At 46.3% G+C, this 12,851-nt stretch overlaps 1 long non-coding RNA gene across 1 annotated transcript in view; it reads left to right on the forward strand.

The window, feature by feature from the left end:
* The window catches only part of LOC120763425 (uncharacterized), an 8,148-nt gene extending 4,221 nt beyond the window's left edge, over positions 1 to 3,927 (forward strand). The window contains exons 3-4 of the long non-coding RNA XR_005704092.2: positions 1,230 to 1,362; positions 3,654 to 3,927. This is a non-coding gene — a long non-coding RNA (uncharacterized LOC120763425). The remainder of the gene's footprint in view (positions 1 to 1,229; positions 1,363 to 3,653) is intronic.
* Positions 3,928 to 12,851: the final 8,924 nt, after the last annotated feature.

Raw genomic sequence — 12,851 nt, forward strand, 5'->3', positions numbered from 1 at the left:
AAGGAAAGCTAAAGGAGCTGGGAAAGAAAGAATCCAAGGAACAGCTCGAGGTGGGATCATAGCAACACATTTCCCTTTTGTTTGGGAATTTCTGGGATCACAGCATTCCTACAGCTCCCTTCATCCCATAAAATCCTAAAAAATCTTCACAGATAATGGGTTAAGAAATGTGATTTTTTTTTTTTTTTTGCCTCAGAATTTCCTCATTTTCCCCTCAGCTTTCTCCCTTTAGAATGTCAGGACAGGGAGAGGTTGGACTGGCTGGGATTTTCTTCCATCCCGAGCTCCTGCAGCAACAAATCCCGCAGGATTTTGTGGGTTTGGGGAGGTATTTTTGTTTATTCCCAGGGAATTTTGGTTTATGGAGGTTAGGGAGGTATTTCTGTTTACTCCCAGGGAATTTTCACTAATTAACAGCTGATGATGCAAATGCCAGGAAGTCCCAGAGCCCATAAAATTCCTGCATGGAACAAAGGCCCCATAAAAGCCCCTGATGTAAATATTGAATATTTCGTGGGCTCTTGTGGAATTAAAACTCCCAGCCCTGAAATGCCCTGGAGTGGAATTAATGCCAAGTGGATTTTAGGGATCTGCCGTGGATTCATCCTTAATGTCAGCAAAGCTTCACTTCCAGCCCTGGCTGGGAGTGGGATAAAAATGCTGGGAAAAGGAAAAGAAGAGGAAAAAAAACCTTATTTAAAAAAATTTATCACTTTATAGACTCCAGTTTTATATTTCTGTGACAGCTTTTTAACATCACATTGAAAAGTCCATTGAGTGCTGGGACACTGAGTGGTCATTTTAATATATTTACATATTTATATATTTGCATGTTTATATATATAGTCTATATGTATATTTTATGCTATTGTATTTTATATATAAATCTATTTTATATGTACATTTTTATATTACTGTTTTCCCCTATTTTTATATGTATTTTTTACTATTTTAATATTTATTTTTATATTTTTACCAAGCCCTCTAATGCCCAGAATGTTTTCACAAGCTAAAAAAAAATCTCCAAAAAGTGTTATTAAATAAATGTAAGAATTTCTTTAATTTGCCAGAAATTTTAGTGCAATGGGGAATGCAAATCCAGCTTTGATTTCTGTGGAGAAAATTCACAGAAAAGGGTTTTAATAATGATTTTTTTTTTTTTTTTTTTTTTTTTGCTTTTATCCTTCAGCAAATTGTGCTAAATCTGATTAATTCTGATTTACCTGCAGGTTTAATTGGGGATAAATATTCCCAGAACAAGTCACAGGGATGTAACTCCATGAAGGAAAAGGAAAAGGAAAAGAAGATTTTGGTCAAAATGCAGGGATTTTGAATGAAGAAAGTTCCTAGAAATTAAGGATGGTGAGTGACATTAAAAGATAACAGATAATAAAAGATTACAGATAATAAAAGATAACAGATAATAAAAGATAACAGCAGGGGGATGAAAAGCAGGAAATGAAACTTGGTGCTCTAAACTAGCTCCAAATCGATTTTTATTTTTATTTCTTTTAAAAAGAAAAAAATTAAAATATAAAAATTCCAATAAAGTGGAATTTAGTCTTAAAATAAGAATTAAAAATACTGAGTTTCAGTGGGAAACTTGAAACCCTTCCCTCCAAAAATGTGTTAAAACTCTCTTTCCTTGAAAAGAGCTGGAACAACAGGACAGGACCTGGATTCAGGGAATTAATGCAGGGGAAAAAAAGCTTTTCATGGACAGAACTTGTGGCTTTTGTAGGTTTTTAGCTGCAGAATCCCCATGTGAAGTTAAAACTCCCTGGGAAAAAGACAAGAGTTCCTAAAATCCAAGGGAAATAAAAAAAAATGCTGGGATTCCTGAATTTATTCAAGGAGATCTTGGGGGGATCTGTTCCCTATTAAAGCTGCCTCTGGAAGGAGCAGAGTTGTTAAAAATCCTCAATTTCCAAAGGGGCATCGACAGCTCCTGGGGGAAAAAAAAAATAAAAAAAATAAAAATAAATGGGATTTCTCCAAAGCAGATGTTGTTGGAGCTGAGCTTAAAAAACAAAATGTGGAGCTCTTGATGGGCTCCAAAGTGTCCCTGTTTGTTGGGATTCCTGGCAGCTTTCCTGGGTAGATGGAGGTGATTGTGGAGTAATGGAAAATCCAGGCTTCCCACAGGGCTGGGGTGCGTGCGTGGAGCCGGTGATCCTCCACAAAAAGAGGGGAAAACGGGGAATTTTCAGGTTATCCCGTGGAAATCCGGGATGGTGTGGAGTTCTAGCAGGTTCTTGTTTTTATTTTTTATTTCTCCTCAGGTTTTTCATTTTGGGGCAGGCAGAACACTTCGGGGTTAAACCTGAGCTTGGGGTTGTGTCTTCAAAGGAAAAAAAAAAAACCACTTAAAAATCAGGAATTTTGGAGTCCCACCCTGGCTTTTTCTGTGCTTTTGGTCTATGGGAATAACAAATCCACATTCTCTGCACAGAAAATGCATCCTTCTTTCCTGCTGTGGGAGAAATCTTAATTGGGCTCTTAGTGATGAAACAATGTAAGGAATCAATAATTGGGGTTTGGCTGAGTGTCCCGACACCTGCAAGGTGTGTTTGGCCACTCCAGGACTTCCAGGACAAAACACCCTCACCCAAAAAAGCCCTGAAACAGGAAAACCTCATTCTCTGGCCTCCATCCCTGAAGAATTTTCCTTTTCTGTCCTTTTTGACGTTAAATTTGCCAGCTTGGCCAGCGTAAAGTCATTTGTGCTTCCCCGGCTATAGGAAAAGCTGGTGATATTTCATCAAGTTGAACTTTTCCTTTTTCATTTTTAGCTTGAGCAAAAATAAAGCAGAATGGAGGGAGCCCCAAAGGTCGGGTGTTGCAGTTGTTTTTGCCATCATGGAAGGACTTCCAAGGAGCTGTGTTTGTCACGTCTGGGGGCGATGGTTTGAGGAAGGGGAAGGAATGTTTTCCTTGCAGAACTTTGTGGATTTCAGGAGGAATCCAGCCAGGGCTGCCCTCAGGCCTTGAATGGTCCCAGTGTAGTTTTGTGAGGCCTTCCCAGAAGTCAGGAGTTCCTTGGAAAAGAACCCAGGAATGTCATCAAACAGCCCGGGACAAGATCAAAGGGGGCTGTGGGCTCCCAGATTTTCCCTCATTCCCAAAGGGGAACGTTCCCATTCCATGATGGCACCAACACCCTAAAACAGAGGGATCCTTAAGCTCTGGATGTGCCCCTACGTGCTGGGAAGGTTCCCCCGCATCCCACCGATGTTCAGGAGCCTTCCAGGTGCTTCCTTTGCCAAGGATTGTCAATTTTCCCTTTTCCCACGTGGTTCCAGAGCCTCAGGAGGGATCCTGCCACCCCAAACTCTGGGTGCTGGGTCCTGTCACCTCCTCAGGCCAAGGATTATCAGTTTTCCCTTTTTCCACATGATTCCAGAGCCTCAGGAGGGATCCTGCCCCCCCAAACTGCCTCAGGATCGTGATGGAAACACCTCAGCACCTCCCTGGCCTTGAGCCAGCTGCTCTTCCAGAGCCACCGGAGCCTCTTGGCTTCTCCGTGTGCTGTGTGAGGAGGCAGAGTTCCCACCGGGAAAGGCAGCCAGCTGGACAGGGAATAGCACTGGAAAGGGCCTGGAAGAGCCGTGGAAATTCAGAGATAAGGAGTTTTTCCATGCTGTTCCCTCCAGGGTCACCAAGAGAGGAGGGATTGACATTCCAGAGGCTGCCAGAGCTGCTCCGATGGAAGTGGGGCCTGGTGGGATCCCTGGATTCTGAGCAAGGCCTGTGGCAGCACAGCAAACCCATGGAGGAGTCTGGAAACTCTGAACTGGGGCTGTTTTCACTAAAAATGGCATCACTAAAAATGGCCTTGATTTATGAGCAAACAGAAGTTTGCTGAGAACGGCTTCGGGAGCCTGGTCCAGAAATCCATGAGCCTGATGTCATGTGGAGAGGGCCCAAAACACGGAATTATTTTTATGGAGTTGTTAGCGAGTGTTATTAAAACACTGAAGTGTCCAATTGGATTTTATTATTATTATTATTATTTTTATTTTTATTATTTTTTGGCTATAGGATGAGGGCAGAGCAAAAAAGTCCTGGAATGGATGTGGAGAAGACATTCCAGCTCTAGGCCACCCTTTCTGGCTCCAGATGAGAGCAGGGCTGTGCTGGAAGAGGGGATTGCAAAAGGGGACGTGAGGGAGGTCTGGAGAGCAGGAATTTTAGACAGCACTTCAGCCATGATGTCATTTCAGCTGAAAAATAATGTTCAGCTTTGGGCAAGAGGAGCCCGGGGCCAGCAGCCGCGGTGGGGAGGAACTGCAGCAAAATGGAAAGTGCAAATGGAAGGTGATGGTGGAAAAGCAGGTGGATAAAAACCCTGCAAGTGTCTGTGGGTGTGGGGACTCCAAGGAAATGGAGGGGAGGAAGATGTTAAAACCTTGGACAGGGTTTTCACTCTTCTGTCTGGAAGTCAGAAGCCAAATCTTGGTGGAGCTGGAGCACAGGGATCCTGAGCGATTGTTGTGATCCCAGAGTGATCCCGAGCTCTTCTCCTGGGATTTAACCCAGATCCAGCCAAAATCTGCGCCCACCTCCTTGCCTGAGGAGGCCAAAGGGCTGACACAACCACGGGACATTGTTCCAGTGCATTTGGACATCAAAAATATCATCTACAAATGGCTTTGTGGGGTTTCTCCCTCATGGGCTGAAGTGGAGGCTCAGCCCTTTGCACGGAGTTTTAAATGAATTCCCACTCATTCAGCCATAAAAAGCTGAGGCTTGGTCAGCCTTGGATAAAAACCTCGCACATTTTGTCCTTTTTCTGTTCCCTGTTCCACCACAAACCTCAGCTGAGGAAAAAAACCCAACAAAGCAAGCAAAGGAAGGGGCACCTGCAGCTGGAAATGACCAAAAGCTCCTGTTTTAGGAGGAGATTTAGGACTTGGATCTCCCCAGGAACAACTTCTCTTCCCGCTGTGCTGGGAGCCAGGAATGAGCTCAGGCTGTGAGATCAGATTTTGCTGAGTCTACAGGGTTGAGCTTGTTCATTCCTCTTTTCCAGAAGTTCCCCTCTCCAAGCCATGCCTGGAGATTTGATTTCCTCGGGAAATCTCGGCCCCTCTCAGCAGCTTTTGCTGCTTTTCGTGTCCGGGACACTCAACTCTGCCAGCAGAAAAGAAAAGTTGCTTTTGTCATTCCCATTTCTCCACCTGAGGCGTGGGGTTCCTGGAATTGTGTGAGCTTTTCCTGGAAGAACTGGTGGAGGCCGGAATGGCTTGTGCAGAAAGCGCTCCAAGGCTGGAAGGATGTCCAGGAGGCAGCTGGAATTTAGGGAGAGCTCCTGGAATTCTCTCTCCTGGTGGGTACTTCTGGTTGATGTCACACCCAACGTGCTCTGGCTCGAGGGGAGCTCCAGGGAAGAGCCTGAGCCTGTGCTGGTCAAAAGGAATTGGAATTTTATGGAGGGAACACTGCAGAAATGCAGAGGATTGATCTGCTTTCCATCTGGGTTAAAATTAAAGGAATTTGGGACCATCGGAATCAGGCCAGACCTGTGCCCTTGCAGGTTTTTGGTGGGAAGAGCGGTTCAGACGGAGCAAGGACTGACTCTGGATCTCTCTACAGCCCATGATCCTGAAAATTATTATGGAAAAGGAGCAGCTTTGCCCTTGAGGCTGTTTTTCAGCTCTGGGTGGGGTCGGGAAAAGGCACTGCCAGCTGTGTCCAGAGCCAGTTCATTCCTAGGAGATTTCTGGGGCTGAGATTTTCTGGAAAACTCCAGAGGTTTGGACCAGTCTCCATCCTCCTTCTTTCTGGAGAGCTTCCCACCCCTTGTGAGCCTGCACACGCCGTTTTTCCATTTCTCTGGAAGTGACAAAAAACCCCAAAACAACCCCAGAGCCTGGATGATGCTGAATTTTCCTCTGAGCTCATCGAGGGTGTCCAAAGCAGCACCATTTGCAGATGGGGCCAAGAATCTGTAATGTCTCAAAGCTGAGCAAAATAAAACGTGTGTGAGAGAAGAGATGGGTGATAAGGGGAGCTGAGGGGGTGGGAGCCAGGAAAAAAATGGATTTGGGAGCCAGTGGTTGTCCCAAAAACCATGAGGGGGTGAAATGAGCGGTTCCACGAGGGCAGCTGTTTGTTTGAACCTCTTTAATGAGTTATTTTGATTTGCATTTGTTAATTACCTTCAGGAAGGAGCTGCAGCTCCAGACTGAGAAGGTTCTCCTTCATGGAAGTGTTTCCCACTGTTGCCCAACTGCTCCAGGTTTTTAGTTCTGGATATTCCTCTCCTTCTTGTTTGGAAATTCACGTTTTTATTGGAGGAAATCCTTCTTTGGAGAGAGACAAAGTTCTCCTGGACAGGTGTTCCTGTCCTTCCCCACGCCCAGAGCGTCTCTGTGGATTCCTCCTGGTCACAGCCAGGATTATCCTCGCTGGAAAACCTCTGGAATGCCTCAGGAACTCCCTGGCAAGGGGACACAGGGTGAGCAAGTGACACACCAGGGATTGTCCCTCTCTGCTGGAATCCTCCCCTGCTCGGGATTTTGGGAGCGGTTCCCAAAGGAACTCGGAGCAGTTTTTGGGGAAGAAAACTTCCTTCTGGTTTGCTAGGGATGAAATATCAGCTGAAAGGGGGGGACAGGAAAAGGGGATCGAGACAAAGCTCTGCTCCACCACCCCCAGAAGAGGAAGAACCTTACAATAAATCCATTTTCTTATTCAAGATTCCCATTTTTCCTAAGGATAACGAGACCACTTCAAAGGACAACATGGAAAATTTGCTGGTGTTTCTTCCACCCCTCTTTTCTTTGTGTTCTTCACAAATCTCCTGATTCCACAGCAAAAAAAAACCACACAAAAACCCACAACCAAACAAAAAACCCCAAAAACCACCTATTCTGGAGAACTCTCACTGTCATTCAGAAAGGTTTTCTTCCCCCATTTTCCTGTCTAAGAAAAAGCCCTTTTTTCCTCACACAAGTGTTAAATTACTCCGATTAAAACCAAATTTAAGTGAATTTAAGTGAATTTAATCTCTTCCTGAGATGAGACAGAGAATATTACATTCAATAATCAATTGATTTCCCCCTTTTCTCTGTCCCACTCGGTATTTCCAGTTGGGAGAAAGGGAATTAATGCACAATGATCGATCCTTTCTTCCTCGTCTTACAACCTAAATCTCATTTCCAGCAGGGAAAAGGTTTCTGTCTCCTGCCAAGAGCTGGCTGCAAAATCATTTGTACAGAGCACCTCTTTGATCACTGCTGTCCTGAAAAGACCTGATTTGCTGGGTTTGCTTCTTTCCAGCTGTTAAATTATCCCAGATATCTTCCTGCTGGATTTGTTGAGGGCTTTTTTTAATGGAAAAAGGGAAAACTGGGAGGGGAAACTCAGCCCCCGTTGCAGTCAGTGAGAGGAAGAGGAACTGGCATTAATGGTGAATTAATTAATTGGAAGTTGCTTTTTGCTGTGTGTTCAGGAGATTCGGGCAGGTTTCCTTAAGAAAAACCCCGAGCATGGAAAATCTCCCGGAGTTCCCTTGGGATGCCCATGGAAGGGGCAGCAGCTCCTGGGAAAGGCGACTCCCAGCTCCCCACTTTCATCCCTCTGGGGCAGGACAGGCTGAGAAATCCCGATTTTCCCTGGGGGACGTGCCCAGCTCTGTCTGCAGGGGATCCACTCCTCAGCTCCCTGGGAAAAACAAGGTTTTCTCTGGAGTTCCAGCTCCAATATTTCCCTTTTTCCCCCGGCTTTGGCTGTGCTCCCTGTCCCTGTTATTGGGGGTGAATATTGTCAGGTTCCTTGGGATCCTCCCTGTGTCCTGGCTGTCCCCAGCTGTGCCAGGAGGCACCAGATCCTCGCCCGGGCCCTCCCTGGCACGGCAGACGCGCCGTTTTCCCCACGCAAAATGGGAATTTTTGTGCAGCTGCAGAGCCCGCCGTGTGCAGGCAGCTCCAGGAGATTCCCAGGATCCCTCAGCTCCAGGGCTCTGCCTGGCCAGGGGTCGGTGCCAGATGTTCCTGCGGAGTTAATAACTCTTGGGATGCGTTCAAAGCCAGCTCAGTGCTCCCTGAGAGAGGTCCCAGAGCTATTAAAGCGTGGACGTGCAGTCTGCCCACCTCCACCGTGATCTCAGAGCCCTCAGCACTTCCAGTCCTGCTGCCAGGAGCCAATTCCTGTTTACTCCCTGCCTTGAGACCCCCGGATTCCAAAATTCAGGAGCTTCGACCGCAGAGATCAATGGGATGCATCAATTAGGGGGGAGAAGGAAAAGCCAGGCTGCTTCGAAGAGCTTTTTGTTTTTAAAGCTCTGCCATCCCGGGAAGCTTTTGGGAACACGGAGCAGTGAATCTGTGTTTTTGTCATTATGGCTCTGCGAGGTGTTTTTCAGGAGAAAATCCCCCCCAAAAAAGAAGGAAATCACAGCCAAAGGACTTTTAGTGGGAAAACCTGAATACTCCGAGCGTTGAAGGCCCAACAATTCCCAGCAAGCCGTGATGGCTTCAGCCTCTCATCACTTCGCGTCTCTCACAGACAAAACATCCCTCAGCCTCCCCCGGTTTTCCAGCACAATTCCAGTTAATCATTCCCGGTTTCCTCGGCGTGTCTGAGCTCCCGCTGGCCGCTGGAGGAAGAGCGGCTCATTGTTACAGATGAGCTTCGTCCAGAGCTCCAAATCTTTATTGTTCCCGGCTAGAGAACGCCGTGAATAGCGAAGGAAAAAATGCGGGCTCGTTTCCTGTGGGGTTCTCAGCGCCCTCCTGGGGCTGGGATTGCGCCATGGATGTTGCCGGGGAATGGCTTGGAGCAGGGTGGCTCAGGCAGCATTCCCACATTCCCATCGCCATCTGGACGGGCTGGGAAGGATGCGAGGCAGCTCTTCCCCATCCCAACCTCCCCTGGGATCTGTCACCCGCTGTCCCTGCCAGGGGACGGGGAGGAGTTTGTGGGACCTTCCTTGGCCTCCTGGCCTCGGGTTGGCGGATTCCGGATGAATTCCAGGTGTTCTCCTGGAGCAGGATCCTGCTGACACCGGGAAGGGTTGGGATCACCGGTGTGGGACCAGGAATGTCATTGCTGGGAGGCCCAGAGGAGATTCTGGATCCAGCAGAGTTCCTGGGTCCCGTTTTAAGGCAGGATCGTGTCCAGGGTGATCCCTGGGCCTGGACAGACCTTGGACCTGTGACTTGTCACTGGTGTCACCTCCTGCTGTTCCCGAGCACATTCCCGGGATGTGCTGCGGGTGACCCAGTAACCCAGCCCACCTGGAGAGCTTCCCTGTTCCTCCCTGAGCTCTGGAAGTTCAGGATCAGCCCAGTTCTCCTTTTCCTTCCCCTTTCCCTTTCCCTTCCCCTTTCCCTTCCCCTTCCCCTTTCCCTTCCCCTTTCCCTTTCCCTTTCCCTTTCCCTTTCCCTTTCCCTTTCCCTTTCCCTTTCCCTTTCCCTCACAACCTCTGGCTTGGAAAGACACCAAAAAAAGCAGAGGATTTTTTCACACTCATCCCCAAAATCAGTGATTTCCCTGGAAATGGCACCTCCTGCCCACGTTGGGAAGGACACGGGATAAAGCCGCAGTTCCGAGGAGCGTCGGGAGGGAAACTGGACTTCAACAAGAGGAGAAAATATCAAATGATTATTGCCCTGCAGCAAATGGGCTTTAAATTTATAGAGGCTGGGGTTTAATGGGGCATTGGGAAGGAATTCTTCCCTGGGAGGGGCTGGGATGGAATTCCCAGAGGGGCTGTGGCTGCCCTGGATCCCAAGGCCAGGGACAGCGGGAGGAGTCCCAGGGGTGGAACTGGATGGGATTTAAAGTCCTTCCGACCCAAAGCAGCCTGGAATTCTGTGATCTGAAGTGGAACCAGCCCGAGCGACTTCATCGGGAGCAGATCCATCAGAAACCCCGGAAAGAAATCCGAATTTCCCACTTTGAATGCTCCAGCCTGACCCCTGCAAATTCCCAAAATACTCCACGGACACTGCAGCGTCCTCGCTCTTGTCCCACCTTTCTGCCCCGTGCTCCCAGACAAAACCAAAATCCTGCCTCTAAAACCCGGCACAAACGGGAATTTCCAGCTTGATCAAATCCCGATTCCATCCGTTGCTAAAACACAATCCCAACAAACAGAGCCCGAAGGGATCCGCTGCTGGCAGCGCCGAGGTAACGACGCCGAGGCATTAATTAATAATGGAAAGCAGTAGCAGCAGTGATTATTTGAGATAAACACCCAGAGCGATGCAGATATTGTAAATAAATCCATTAATCCATGGGAAGAGCAGCCCCTCCATGGAATACTCCATTAGAGGCTGTGCTTCATCACAGCTTTGAGGAGTCCCAGCCTGCTGCAGTCTGGTTTGTGTCTCTAACTTGGAATTCCTCAGGAAATCAAGGCATTGAAGACCTTTTAAAAATCACTTTAATGCTTTTTTTTTCCATTTTATTAGTGGCAAAGCGAATTAAACCTGGAGGCGGCTCCATTGTGCAATTTATCCCGAACTTTTTTAACGTTACCATTCTTTTTTTGACTTTATCCTTAATCCTTACCGCTTTATCACTGACTTTTTTAAACTTCATCCTTGATTTTTTAACGTCGCCCTTAATTTTTTCACTCTATCCTTTATTTCTCCAGCTGTTTTCTTCCCTATTTATGGAATTTGAGCCATGGCAAGGCAGGGACTGGCACCTTGGGACCAGGATGGTTCTTTCGAATAAGGCTGGGCTTCCAAGCATCATTTTTATTAGGATTTATTAAGATTTATTGGGATTTATTGGGATCCCAGGATCCTAGGAAACCATGGAATTGCAATGCAAGTTTCCCAGACTGCGGTGAAGGGACAAATCTGCTCCTTGAGTCCGTGGGGAATGAAAAAAGGAGGAATGGGCTTAAATTGCATCCCTTAAAACAGTGGGAATCTCAGCTTGGACGCTGCCTGGATGCCCCTGACTGGAAGCATTTAAAAACAGGGATGAGAAACCTTTGGAAGCCCAAACTGGGAGGAAACGGAGATGTTTTCTGAAGTCTTTCCTTAGATCTCCTCTATAATTTGTTTTTTTTTACACCATAAATGCACCAGAGCCCCTGTGGAACCCTTCTCACCCCATCTCCAGGCCGGAGATGTTTTCCACTTATTTTTAGAACCTGACCTTCCAAGGCTGAAAAATAACATTTTCCTTCTTCTGACTTTTGTCCTTCACTTGGCAGAGGCCAGTTCAAAACAGAGAAATGGAAAATATTTCCACTTTGAGGCAGCAGGAGCTTCGCTTTCTCTTGTTTGTTTGTCAGCTCCTCTCATTTGTGATGTCAACTCCAGGCAGGAAAAAAAGGTGTAACGAACCTGGCAGTGCCCAGACTCCCAAAAAAAACCCAAATAAACATTTTCTGCCCCAAAATTTGATTTATTTTTATTCGATCAAAGCTTCAATAACAATCCTGCTCCAAGCTGGGAGATGTTTCCCCATCAGCTCCTGAATTTGGGTTTTTTCAACAGGAACAAGCAAAGTTTTCTGCTCTGCTCCTGTGCTGAGCTTGGGCTGGAGATGATTTACAGGGAATTCACGGCTGGATTGGGAAAGGAATCGGATGAATCCAAGGAAAATAAAGGTAGGAATGACCTCAGCTCGTGGAGCCACCGATTGCTCAACTCCAGCCAGGAGGAACCAGCTCTGCCGGACTTTGCTGCTCTCAGTGGCCACAGCTGATCCCAAAAATCTGCTGCAGCCCAGAGAAAAATTCCTCGGGGTTTCTAAAAGGATGAAAATGGGGAAAAAAAAATTGAATTTAAAAAGTGAAAAGATTGTTTTAATACATAGGAGCCCTAATTCCTTTTAATGTCAATTATTGGGAGCAAAAAACCCAAAAGGAAATTACCTGACTTGTCAAAAACGGGGTTTTGGTGAGTTAATCTGGGTGTTAAATAACAGAAATCACAGAAAATGTGATTATTTTTATATATAATGTGATCACAATTTTATATAATAATATGTATTATTATTATTACCAGTGTATAGGGTTATAAATTTGGATTTTGGAAGTGCTGAGCTCTGGCCAGAGGCAACAGATGACTCTTGATGGGTTTTAAATTTTAAAAAATTAGTTTTTAATTTTTTTTTTTTTTGGCTCGCGATCACAAACGAGTCCCAGTGCTCTCCAAACTTTCTCCTCTCCAAAACCGGTGCGATTTGGGCCACTGAAAATTTAGAATTTGCTGGAGACTGGACTTTCAAGGATTTGGGTGTTTTGTTTGGGTTTTTTTTTTTAATGTGGATTTATATGACAAACAAAAATAAATTAAAAACATATTCAAATGATATCATTAACATTCAACATCTACAGGTGGCAATGTTAAGGCCCTTCCAGCCCAAAGCATTCCGTGATTCCATGATCCCGGGGTTCTTTTTCCTGCAGCTCCCAAAGCAGATTTTGGTCACTTGTCCCCGGGGTGACCTCACAGGTGACCCCTGGCCACTCTTCATCCCATGGGAATTACATCTCCTTCTTGCTGCACTTTTGTGACTCCTCCACAGTTAAAAAAAAATCCTTTTTTTACTGAATACTTGGCAAAAAAACCCCCGTTTTTTATTCATGTGCTCTCAGGCCTCTGGTGAAGTAATGTGCTTTTCCTTCTCTCTGCGCTGCCGTAACAGGGGCTGCTGGCTCTCCTCGCAGTGGGAATGTGAAAATTCCGGAGTTTTCTGCCTGCCCCTGCCCTCCCCGCTGGATGAACCCCAATTTTCACAGCTCTGGGTGAAAGATTTGATCCCTGAGGGATGTGGGACAGGGGATTTCTCCTTCACTCGCTCCTCGTTTGTTACTGGAAAAGCCAGATTATAAATCAGATTTCCCAGGACATCAGGGGAAAAAAAAAATCCTATCT

The sequence above is a fragment of the Hirundo rustica genome, chromosome 26 (genome assembly GCF_015227805.2).
Source record: "Hirundo rustica isolate bHirRus1 chromosome 26, bHirRus1.pri.v3, whole genome shotgun sequence".
NCBI lineage: Eukaryota > Metazoa > Chordata > Aves > Passeriformes > Hirundinidae > Hirundo > Hirundo rustica.